The following is a 13574-nucleotide window of genomic DNA, read 5'->3' on the forward strand; positions in this document are numbered from 1 at the left end:
GATCGTGTTACTAAAAGTGTTTATTTCATATTCTTCCTTCCACAGGAGTGAACTCTAAGTTACCTTTATTCCTAATGTATTAATTTAGTTCTATAATTATTGTCTGATGCATTCATGAGAATTTATGTTTTGTATTAAGGAAGAATTCTGTTTATTTTAATTGTATTTGTGGGTTTTATACAATAAAAATTGCCCCTATATACAAGAATCTAACTACTATAATACTGCCCCTATGTACAAGAATATAACTACTATAATAATGCTCCCTATATACAAGAATATAACTACTATAATACTGCCCCTATGTACAAGAATATAACTACTATAATACTGCTCCTATATACAAGAATATAACTACTATAATACTGCTCCTATGTACAAGAATATATCTACTATAATACTGCTCCTATATAAAAGAATATAACTACTATAATACTGCTCCCTATGTACAAGAATATAACTACTATAATACTGCCCCTATGTACAAGAATATAGCTACTATAATACTGCCCCTATATACAAGAATCTAACTACTATAATACTGCCCCTATGTACAAGAATATACCTACTATAATACTGCCCCTATGTACAAGAATATAACTACTATAATACTGCCCCTATGTACAAGAATATAACTACTATAATACTGCTCCTATGTACAAGAATATAACTACTATAATACTGCTCCTATATACAAGAATATAACTACTATAATACTGCTCCCTATATACAAGAATATAACTACTATAATACTGCTCCTATGTACAAGAATATAACTACTATAATACTGCTCCTATATACAAGAATATAACTACTATAATACTGCTCCTATGTACAAGAATATAACTAGTATAATACTGCCCCTATGTACAAGAATATAACTACTATAATACTGCCCCTATGTACAAGAATATAGCTACTATAATACTGCTGCTATGTACAAGAATATAACTACTATAATACTGCTCCCTATGTAGAAGAATATAACTACTATAATACTGCCCCTATGTACAAGAATATAACTACTATAATACTGCCCCTATGTACAAGAATATAACTACTATAATACTGCTCCTATATACAAGAATATAACTACTATAATATTGCCCCTATGTACAAGACTATAACTACTATAATACTGCTCCTATGTACAAGAATATAACTACTATAATACTGCCCCTATGTACAAGAATATAACTACTATAATACTGCTCCTATGTACAAGAATATAACTACTATAATACTGCCCCTATGTACAAGAATATGACTACTATAATACTGCCCCTATGTACAAGAATATAACTACTATAATACTGCCCCTATGTACAAGACTATAACTACTATAATACTGCCCCTATGTACAAGAATATAACTACTATAATACTGCTCCTATGTACAAGAATATTACTACTATAATACTGCCCCTATGTACAAGAATATAACTACTATAATACTGCCCCTATGTACAAGAATATAACTACTATAATACTGCCCCTATGTACAAGAATATAACTACTATAATACTGCTCCTATATACAAGAATATAACTACTATAATACTGCCCCTATGTACAAAAATATAACTAGTATAATACTGCCCCTATGTACAAGAATATAACTACTATAATACTGCCCCTATGTACAAGAATATAACTACTATAATACTGCCCCTATGTACAAGAATATAACTACTATAACACTGCTCCCTATGTACAAGAATATAACTACTATAATACTGCCCCTATGTACAAGAATATAACTACTATAATACTGCTCCTATGTACAAGAATATAACTACTATAGTACTGCCCCTATGTACAAGAATATAACTACTATAATACTGCTCCCTATGTACAAGAATATAACTACTATAATACTGCCCCTATGTACAAGAATACAACTACTATAATACTGCCCCTATGTACAAGAATATAACTACTATAATACTGCCCCTATGTACAAGAATATAACTACTATAATATTGCTCCTATGTACAAGAATATAACTACTGTAATACTGCCCCTATGTACAAGAATATAACTACTATAATACTGCTATGTACAAGAATATAACTACTATAATACTGCCCCTATGTACAAGAATATAACTACTATAATACTGCTCTCTATGTACAAGAATATAACTAGTATAATACTGCCCCATGTACAAAAATAACTACTATAATGATTAAGACGCACGGTTTTGCGTTGAAACGCGTTTGATTTTAATATTCTGGACTATGACTTAACTGTTTTTATGCTATTGGAAGTCATGGAATAAAAGAAAATGGATTTTATGGACTTACAGCGCTGGACTTATTTTTTCTAGGTTCTGAAAACTTGCCGCAGAACAGGATCCGTGCGCTCCAGGAGGAGGTGAGCAAACACTAAACTTTTTTGTATACTATAATACTGGTCCTATGTACAAGAACAGGGTCGGACTGGGGTGTCTGGGGCCCACCAGGGGAATGGACTCTAGGGGCCCACCCTACAGTTATATACAAATATCTGTCAGTTGTTATCCCCATTATAGTGGAGCATCGGCTGTAAAACACCGGCGGCTCCTGCACATCTACTGTGCGCCCCCATAACTGGGATGTATAATTACAGTAGCTTACATTAATGGGGTTCTTTGGGTAAAACAAATTAGCTCCGATCCATGGGCTCCACAGGATAGGTGATCACTTAGGTCCGACCATTAGAAACTGCACCGATTGGAAGAATGAGGAAGTTTTATCCCTGATAGGACACTTATCCCCATTTTAAAATGCAGTGGCAGGTAGGATATCTGACCGCAGCTCCATTCATTCTCTTTTGGGGCTTTTATAAAAAAATAAATTCAGCCACTGAGGGAATGAATGGATCAGTGATCAAGTCAGACATGCCACTCCAGTCTAATGGGGATAAAAGCTCCCCATTCTGCCGATTGGGTCCACATAGTCCGCCATACAGTATTATGGGCAACCACATGGTCCACCATACAATATAATGGGCAACCACATAGTCCGTTATACAGTATTATGGGCACCACATAGTCCGCCATACAATAATATGGGCAACCACATGGTCCACCATACAATATAATGGGCAACCACATTGTCCGCCATACAGTATTATGAGCACCCACATAGTCCGCCATACAGTATTATGGGCACCTTATAGTCTGGCATAAAGTATTATGGGCACCACATAGTCCACCATGCAGTATTATGGGCAACCACATTGTCCGCCATACAGTATTATGGGCAACCACATAGTTCTCCATACAGTATTATGAGCACCCACATAGTCCACCATACAGTATTATGGGAAACCACATAGTCCGCTATACAGTAATATGAGCACCCACATAGTCTGCCATACAGTATTATGGGCACCTCATAGTCCGCCATACAATAATAATGGGCAACCACATGGTCCACCATACAATATAATGGGCAACCACATAGTCCGTCATACAGTATTATGGGCTCTACATAGTCCTCCATACAGTATTATGAGCACCCATATAGTCCACCATACAGTATTATGGGAAACCACATAGTCCGCCATACAGTAATATGAGCACCCACATAGTCCGCCATACAGTATTATGGGCACCACATAGTCCGCCATACAGTAATATGAGCACCCACATAGTCCGCCATACAGTATTATGGGCACCACATAGTCCGCCATACAATAATATGGGCAACCACATGGTCCACCATACAATATAATGGGCAACCACATTGTCCGCCATACAGTATTATGGGAAACCACATAGTCCGCCATACAGTAATATGAGCACCCACATAGTCCGCCATACAGTATTATGGGCACCACATAGTCCGCCATACAATATGGGCAACCACATTGTCCACCATACAATATAATGGGCAACCACATTGTCCGCCATACAGTATTATGAGCACCCACATAGTCCACCATACAGTATTATGGGAAACCACATAGTCCGCCATATAGTATTTTTAGCATCCACATAGTCCGCCATACAGTATTATGGGCACCTTATAGTCCGGCATAAAGTATTATGGGCACCACATAGTCCACCATACAGTATTATGGGCAACCACATTGTCCGCCATACAGTATTATGGGCAACCACATAGTTCTCCATACAGTATTATGAGCACACACATAGTCCACCATACAGTATTATGGGAAACCACATAGTCCGCCATACAGTATTATGGGCACCACATAGTCCGCCATACAGTATTATGGGCACCTTATAGTCCGGCATAAAGTATTATGGGCACCACATAGTCCACCATACAGTATTATGGGCAACCACATTGTCCACCATACAGTATTATGGGCAACCACATAGTTCTCCATACAGTATTATGAGCACCCACATAGTCCACCATACAGTATTATGGGAAACCACATAGTCCGCCATACAGTATTATGGGCACCACATAGTCCGCCATACAGTATTATGGGAAACCACATAGTCTTCCATACAGTATTATGAGCAGCCACATAGTCCGCTGTTATGATGAGTCACCGCAGGAGGAAAAAACAAAATACCAGCTAAGTCCAGAAAAACCAGAGAGGTTGGCAGCTATCGGATTGCAGACCCCTGAACCTATCCACAACAACTAGCAGTAGCCGTGGGGGGTTCCTACGGTGCCCTAGACCCCTCGATCACAGCCGGAGAACTATATAGCCTAAAGACAGAAAGGGGAAAAACTAAACTGCCCCAGAGCAGACCCCAAAGCAATAGGCAGCCCCCAACATATAATGACGGTGAAGCAAGATGAAAACACTAACACAGAAAGAAAGATAGGTTGAGCAAATGATGGGGCCCAAGCTAACTACATAGAACTGGATAGGAAAGCTGCTGTCTGCCATCCGCAAAAACCCTATCAAAGTGAGCCAACCGACTGATAGGAAAAACAGGCCCTGAAGTCGCTAGGCTTCAAAAAGACAATATCAGCACTCAGGTATATTCTGAAGACAGAGCAAAATATCAACAGATCAGAGACAAAAATGGAATTCAGCTCACCCCCGGCCGGGGATAGCAGAACTCCCAAAAAACAAGGCAAAACAAGAACAAAACTGAAGAGTACAAAGTAGAGCAGAAAAACTTAGCTTTGAGATGCAGGAATCAGACTGGTCTCCAAGAATCCAGCAGGAAAATCACCAGCCAGGAAGACGGGCGTCGGCAGCCTTATATCCAGTCCTCAATAACAGCCACCCAGTCATCATCTAGCTGCCCAGGTGTTTGGTAATCAGTCTCACTACCTTCCTTCACTAGAGGAGGGAGTTCATCAGACCTCAATGGTGAAGGGAAAAATGAACTCACAACAGTCCGCCATACAGTATTATGGGCAACCACATAGTCCTCTATACAGTATTATGAGCACCCACATAGTCCACCATGCAGTATTATAGGAAGCCACATTGTCCGCCATGTAGTATTTTGAGCACCCACATAGTCCGCCATACAGTATTATGGGCACCTCATAGTCCGGCATAAATTATTATGGGCACCACATAGTCCACCATACAGTATTATGGGCAACCACATGGTCCACCATACAATATAATGGGCAACCACATAGTCCGTCATACAATATAATGGGCAACCACATAGTCCGCCATACAGTATTATGGGCTCTACATAGTCCGCCATACAATATTATGGGCAACCACATGGTCCACCATACAATATAATGGGCAACCACATAGTCCGTCATACAGTATTATGGGCTCTACATAGTCCGCCATACAGTATTATGGGCAACCACATAGTCCTCCATACAGTATTATGAGCACCCATATAGTCCACCATACAGTATTATGGGAAACCACATAGTCCGCCATATAGTATTTTGAGCACTCACATAGTCCGCCATACAGTATTATGGGCACCTCATAGTCCGGCATACAGTATTATGGGCAACCACATTGTCCACCATACAGATTTATGGGCAACCACATAGTTCTCCATACAGTATTATGAGCACCCACGTAGTCCACCATACAGTATTATGGGAAACCACATAGTCCGCCATACAGTAATATGAGCACCCACATAGTCCACCATACAGTATTATGGGCACCTCATAGTCCGGCATAAAGTATTATGGGCACCACATAGTCCGCCATACAGTATTATGGGCAACCACATAGTCCGCCATACAGTATTATGGGAAACCACATAGTCTTCCATACAGTATTATGAGCACCCACATAGTCCGCCATACAGTATTATGGGCACCTCATAGTCCGCCATACAGTATTATGGGCAACCACATAGTCCGCCATACAGTATTATGTGCAACCACATAGTCCGCCATACAGTATTCTGGGCACCTCATAGTCAGCCATACAGTATTATGGGCCCCATATAATGCTCCACCATACAGTATTATGAGGCACCTGCTACTTCATACAGTATTATGGGCCCTCTGCTCCTCCATGCAGCACTATGGGCCCCCTGCTCCTCCACGCAGCACATTATGGCCTCCCTGCTCATCCACGCAGCACATTATGGCCCTCCTACTCCTCATTGCAGCACATTTTGGCCCCCCTGCTCCTCCATGCAGAACATTATGGCCCCCCCGCTCCTCCATGCAGCATACTATGGCCTCCTCTGCTCTGGCACAGCTTCCAGGGAGCATGGTGACGAGAATGATATACTATTAAACTGCGTAGGCGACAACCGTGGGGTCCCCAGAAACCTATTTTTCCTCTCATTGTGGCCCCATCAGGTAGCCGGCACAGCTTCCAGGGAGGGTGGTGAGATTATATATACTATTACACACTGCGCAGGCGACCACCGTGGGGGCCTCCAGACTGGGGACCCCCACGGTGGTCGCCTACGCAGTGTAATAGTATATCTCACCACCCTCCCTGGAAGCTGTGCTGGCTACCTGATGTGGCCCCAATGAGAGGAAAAATAGGTTTCTGAGAGCCCCAGAAACCTATTTTTCCTCTCATTGGGGCCCCATCAGGGAGGGTGCAGAGACAGCAGATCAGATCATCACGCCATGCTAGCCATCATTCTCTACACAGGGCAGGCCGCAGGGCAGAAGTCAGACAGGGAACCTGGTGGAGAGCACATCAAACACAGCTGGGCCGGCACTGCAGGACAGCGGTAGTCAGGAGCCGGCAGAGCAGAGCTGCCTGACTCCCAGGAGGAGGACACTGGATGCACTGGGAAGGCCACAGGGCTACAGGAGTCAGACAGGGAGCCCGGCAGAGAGCACACACCACCACCACCACACAGCCGGGCCGGCACTGTCCAGCACTGCAGGACAGCGGTAGCCGGGAGCCGCCAGAGCTGCATGACCGAGGAGGAGGACACTGGATGCACTGAGCAGGCCGCAGGACTGCAGGAGTAAGACAGGGAGCCCGGCAGAGAGCACACAACACCACAACACAGCCAGGCCGGCACTGCAGGACAGCGGTAGTCGGGAGCCGGTCGAGCTGCATGACCAAGGAGGAGGACACTGGACGCACTGGGCAGGCTGCAGGAGTCAGACAGGGAGCCCAGCAGAGAACACACAGCACCACCACACAGCCGGGCCGGCACTGTCCGGCACTGCAGGAGAGAGGTAGTCGGGAGCCGCCAGAGCTGCATGACCGAGGAGGAGGAAACTGGACGCACTGAGCAGGCTGCAGGGCTGCATGAGTAAGACAGGGAGCCCGGCAGAGAGCACACAACACAACAACACAGCCGGGCCGGCACTGCAGGACAGCAGTAGTCGGGACCCCGTCGAGCTGCATGACCGAGGGGAAGGACACTGGACGAGGCACTGGGCAGGCCGCAGGGCTGCAGGAGTCAGACAGGGAGCCTGGCAGAGAGCACACAACACCACCACCACACAGCCAGGCCGGCACTGCAGGACAGCGGTAGTTGGGAGCCGGAAGAGCTGAATGACCGAGGAGGAGGACACTGGACGAGGCACTGGGCAGGCCGCAGGGCTGCAGGAGTCAGGGAGCCCGGCAGAGATTCCACCACTGTCCACCACTCACCACCACAAAGCCGGCAGAGAGTCCACACCACCAGGTCCAGCCAGGTCCACCACCACCACACAGCCATCAGTTGAGGACAAATTTGGACTACTGTGACTGTCTCCCCTAGTGTCCCCTGGACCCCTTCCCCTGCTATTTTATACACTCACAGGACACGTGGAGGGCGCAGGGCTGCCTGGCTGTGTAAGTTAACACACCGGAGCGGGAGCAGCAGGATGAGTGGCGTCAGCGACATCCTCTTCTGTTCTGTGTGCTGGTGCTGCTATTAGCCAGGCAGCAGCCAGCTACAGAAGAGGTAAGAGCACGGGGTGGGGTGACTCACCGCCCATCAAGAACAGTCCGCCGCCGTGCGAACCACTGCAGTAAGGTAACGCGGCAGCCAGGGTGAGACTGAGAGTGACTCATCGCACGCTCTCACCAGACATCAGGAGCCGCCACCGGAGACAGACAACCAGGGGGCCGCCGACCGCGCGGTGCGTGCAAAGGTATGTGCACGCCGCACGCGCGGTCTTAAAGGGCCCGGCCCCTAAACATTTAAAGGGGCAGGAAATTTAAAGGGCCCCCCCACCGGTACCCGGTACCGCGCCAGGCCAGACCGAGCCTGTACAAGAATATAGGGGTGGCTGAGAGCTGATGTTTTTAGTCTGGGAGGCGCCAATATCCATGGCCCCTTACTAGGCTAATAATAATAGCTGGCTGCCTAGTCTTTGCTGGTTATTAAACATAGGGGGGCCCTATGTCATTTTTTGAGGGGGTGTCCTCCATTTTAATAACCAGGAAAGGCTAAGTATACAACTGCGAGCTGATATTAATAGCCTGGGATCCTTTATAAATATTTTTTCTTTCCCAGAATATTAACATCAGCCAGCAGCCGTCTGCTTTCCCTCTGCTGATTATGAAATTTTTCGGGGGGACCCCCACACATTTTTTTTTTTTTCAATTACTTTTTCAATTGTCAACAAGAACTTTTTAGGTCGCCTGAGTTCATAGCAGCTGTTTTTGATTGCAAGTGCCATGCAGAACTCATCAATGGCTGGGAGTCCAGCACTCCAGCATTCAAAAGCCCAGCAGTGGAGCTACTTTGAGACCTGGTGGCTTGAATTCGAAGCCGTCGGGTCTCCCGGCAGCTGTGAGGCCCGGAAACATATGAAACTTTGAAAGACATGTTAAGGTTAATGAAGTTTCCAGCTGCTGGAACACCTGAAGGCTGTAAACTAAGGTTACTTTGGGTGTGTTTTACTGTACTTATAAATAGAAAAAAAAATGGAGTGGAGTCCCCTATAATTTTCATAATCAGCAGAGGGAAAGTCAACAGCTGGGGGCTGATGTTAATATTTTGGGAAAGAAACAACATTCATAAAGACTCCCAGTCTATTAATATCAGCTCACAGCTATATACTTAGTCAAGGGGTCCCCACGCCGTATTTTTGAATTATTTAAATAATTTTTTAAAATCTGGCATGGTGTCCCCCCATTTATGACAACCAGCCTAGCTAAAGCAGACAGTTGGGGGCTGGTATTCTCAGGCTGGTATGGGGCCATGGATATTGGCCCCTACAGCCTAAAAATAGCAGCGTGCAGATGCACTAATTCTGGCACTTTGCCCGGCTCTTCCCACTTGCTGTGTGGTGGTGGCAAGTTAGGTTCATATTTGTGGGGTTGATGACACCTATCCGTTATTAATCCTATGGTTATATGGTAAATAAAGACACAGCCAGAATAAAGTCCTGTATTTGAAATAAAAACAACACACTTTTCTTTATTTATTTTAAAATGACAACAATTATACTCACCCAATGCCCATTCCATTGAAACCCTCGTCTCCTGTAATAAAACAAAAATAAAAACAACCATATCCCTCACCTGTCCCATGTTCTGTCCCATGCCATAATCCATGTCTGGGGATAACACGTTTTCAACCTGGACGGTGATGCAACCATCCAGGCTGAGAACCACTGGTGATTGAGCTGCTGCGGGTGCAGCCTCAGTGACTAGCGGTGACGTCATCGAGGTTTCTGCCGGTCACTGAGACTGGGTTCCCATCAAGACCCCTGAACTGTGGTGACCTCGGTGAGATCACCACTAGCACAGTGATAAAATGTCTCACGGTGCAGAGCTGAATCTTCTATGACGTCACTGCTAGTCACTGAGGCTGCGCTCGCAGCTGCTCATTAATCAATGGTTGTCAGTCTGGACGGTCACATCTTGGCAACATCTAGATTGAAAACTGTTAATCACGAGACATGGATTACGGTGTGGGACAGAATGACAGAGAGATGAGGGATATGGTTGTTTTTTTATTTTTGTTTTAGTACAGGAGACCATGGCTTCAGTGGAATGGACGGTGACGCGAGTATGATTTAATTTAGACTCATTAAAGGAGTCTGTGTCATTCTTTCAATTAAAGGACTTTATTCTGCCTGTGTGTTTATTTACAATATAACTATAGGATTAGTAATGGATAAGTGTCTTATAGACCCCTCTCCATTACTAAGCCGTGGGCTTGATGTTACCTGACAATACAAAGGTGACATCAACCCACAAATATGAATCCCACTTGCCACCGCTACAGGACAAGTGGGAAGAGCTGGGCAAAGTGCCAGAATTGGCGTATCTAATCGATGCGCCATTTCTGGGTGGCTGCGAGTGACTATTTTTAGGCTGGGGGGCCAATATCCATGGCCCCTTACCAGCCCTCAGATGCCAGCTTTAGCTTGGCTGGTTGTCAAAAATGGGGGGACCCATGCCCTTTTTTAAATTATTTAAAGAGTTAAAAAATATGGCATTGGGACCCCACTATTCTTGATAACCAGTGTGGGGTAGTAACCACTATGTCCGCTAGGGGGCGCTGTGTGTAGGTTCCAAGGGAGAGGATGAGTGGCAGAATCCTGAAGGATGGTTGTGTATCTCAAAGGGGGTGGCTTTGAGATGGAGACATAGTTATGCGTATTGATCAGCAATGGTATTGCTGAGGTGTTATTTCAAGGTATAAGGGAGAAGTCTAGGTAACTTGGGAGTTGGGCGGGCCAGTTACCTACATACCCACCCAGGGGAGTGTCTGAAAACGCCTGTATTAAAAAGCTATGTGAGTGTGTGAAGGACCTGTGATGAGGTCATAGTCACGTGATCCGTTGGGCGTGGCTATAGACCATATAATGTGGCCAGGGTAGGTCATATGTGGTGAATGCTGGGACCTGGTTGGTCCAGTGTGGAAGGTCCTGCAGAGATGGAGCTTCCTCCCAGACAGCACGTGTGAAGTGGCTGGGAGCGATGGCGATGTGTGCCTAAGGCTGTGTGCCCACGATGCGATTTTTAAGCGTTTTTGCCGCGATTTTCGGTGCGAAAACGTTTAAAAATCTTGTACAGAACGCCCCCCATGCATTCCTATGGCATTCCGCACATGCTGTGCTAATGCTGCGCTTTTTTCCATGGCGGAATCGCATCGCGGAAAAAATCGCAGCATGCTCATTCTTTTGTGCGGAATCGCAAAGAATTGCTGCGATTCCGCACCCATAGGAATGCATGAGAACCGCTTACTTCCCGCATGTGGCTATGCCCACCACGCGGGAAGTTAAGCGTCTCATGTGCGGTTGGTACCCACGGTGTGGAGGAGAGGAGACTGTCCTCCAGGCCCTGGGTACCATACCCCTGTAAAAAAAAGAATAAAAAATCGGGGTATATTTACCTTCCGGCGTCACGCGCTGCATTCCCGGCCTAAGCGTTCCCAGTAATGCCTTGCGGCAAGGTCCTGTGATGACGTAGTCTCGCGAGATTGCTATAGTAACGCGAGACTACGTCATCACAGGTCTCGCAAGGCATCGCTGGGAACGCTGAGGCCCGGGAATGCAGCGCGGGACGTTGGAAGGTAAATATACCCCGATTTTTTATTTTTTTATCATTTTTAACATTCTATCTTTTACTATTGAAGCCGCATAGGCGGCCTCAATAGTAAAAAGCTGGTCACACTCGTCAAACACTATGTTTGACGAGTGTGACCAACCTGTCAATCACTTTCCAAGTGATGCTTCAAATCACTTGGAAAGTGCTTGAGAAAATCGCGGCAAAATAGCGGTGAAATCGCGCGGAAAAAAACGTGCGATTCCTGGGAAGGAGTGTCCGGTTTTTAGTGAGCGTTTTAGAACGCTACATGGGCCCACAGCCTGAGAGTTCCCTGGAGGGAACGGACGTGTGCGGAATGCTGCAGCCGCAGGAGGAGCCCTAACGTGGGTGAGATAATTGTGAGGCTAAGTGAGCCTGCATACTGGACATTGATAATAAGAGTGAAGCATTATAATGGACGCTATGCTGGTAATGCTATTAAGTGAACTTTCTGTTGCTGCTGTGGTTTATGAGGCGTGAATAAACTGCAAGGACTGTATGATTTGATGGAAAATCCGTGCCGGAACTGGTTTTTGTTCGCTGCAAGCGAGAATACCCTAAGTAAATGACAGCGCTACCTCACAGCAGCCTTGGTGAAGCTGAGGGTTGTAGCCTCCAGAGGTCGGTTTTTCCTGGCTGCTTATCAAAGATACAGGGAAACATCATTTAATTTTTTTTGGGGGGGATCCCCCATTTTAATAACCAGGAAAGGCTAAGTATACAGCTGTGAGATGATATTAATAGCCTAGAAACGATTATGAATATTGCTTCTTTCCCAGAATACTAACATCAGCCCCCAGCCATTGGCTTTCCATCAGCTGATTACGAAAATTACGGGGGACCCCTCTCTGGTTTGTAGCCCGCAGCTGTCTTTTTTGCCTGGCTGGTTGTCAAAAATTCAGAGGATCCCACATCAACATTTTTTTTTAATTATTTAATTATAGCACAATTGATGGGCCAATTGATGCCACTTTTCCTGGTGTCTGCCCCTAATTTTATCTGTTTTGGCAGCTTTTTGTCCCCCTTAAGGTGTTGTCTATGCATTTGGTTTTGCCTCCCATTGAAGTCAGTGGGCTTCGGGTATGTTCGTCGAACAGTGGGAAGTTTGTCGATCCAAACCGAACTGAACCTTGCGGAATTGTTGCGTTTCCGCAGAATTTTTTTCTGCGCGGAAATGCACCAAAAACACAAAGGATTACTAAAGTAAGGTTAATCAATGAGAATCCAGAATTGTTGTGCACATGAAAATTCCATCCTTATTCACAGCATTTTATTTTCCACTGCATGTCAATTCTTTTTGTGGATTTACAGCGCTTTTCACCCATGGACTTCCATTGAGTCACTCAAATCTGTAAAAAGGCTTGCGGATTTGGTGCCAAAAACGCAGCAGATTGTAAAAGGAAATGATGTCAGCAGGAGGAAGAGTGTGTGGGCGGAGAATCTAGAATAGAGCCTATCTTGGTTGAAGCACATCAATGGAGGTTGAACTTTAAAATGACATCATTTTTTTTAATAATATCTCTTTATTTAGCTAACAAATCTGCATCAAAAACGCATGAAATCTGCACAAAAAATGCCCGGCATTTCCACTGCGTTTTCTGCCAAGAGATGCAGAAATTTCTGCAAAAAAATCCGCGACGTGCGCACATAGCCTTAGTGTGCTAATGCCTTTCTATCATTGCTGGGATGCTCTGCGTGGGCTTAC

The sequence above is a fragment of the Dendrobates tinctorius genome, unplaced genomic scaffold (genome assembly GCF_039654945.1).
Source record: "Dendrobates tinctorius isolate UK_male_01 unplaced genomic scaffold, ASM3965494v1 ptg000095l, whole genome shotgun sequence".
Classification (NCBI taxonomy): domain Eukaryota; kingdom Metazoa; phylum Chordata; class Amphibia; order Anura; family Dendrobatidae; genus Dendrobates; species Dendrobates tinctorius.